The sequence below is a fragment of the Olea europaea genome, unplaced genomic scaffold (assembly GCF_002742605.1).
Source record: "Olea europaea var. sylvestris unplaced genomic scaffold, O_europaea_v1 scaffold979, whole genome shotgun sequence".
Taxonomy (NCBI): Eukaryota; Viridiplantae; Streptophyta; class Magnoliopsida; order Lamiales; family Oleaceae; genus Olea; species Olea europaea.
In genome coordinates, this window is record NW_019268297.1 from 58,912 (window position 1) to 59,317 (window position 406).

Genomic DNA, 406 nt, shown 5'->3' on the forward strand with positions numbered 1-406 from the left:
CGTGCATATTACTTAAGGATTAAGGATATCATGGGCTGCAGCCACCTCAAGCAATCAAGGTGAGTCACTAAGTAGGAGCTGTCATCTTGGCTCCAATACTTGACTTTTCTACCATTATTTTTGTGTCCATTTATGATATTTAAGATATATATTCATCCTATATTAAGTCCTTGGGGATTAGACACGAAGTTTATGCCTTAGGGTTGAAGCAATTATATATTAAAGTGAAAATCCCCTAGCATGAGCTGTCCAAGTAGGAGGTGGCTTCTTGCAGCCAACTTTGACTTCTCCCTTGCACCACATGGAGCCATATGTGACTTATAAGAGTTATAAATATCTTGTGTAAAGTTATAAGGACTTATAGGACGTGTTGGAGGCTTAAGGTTGAAGGAATTGAGTGCTAAAA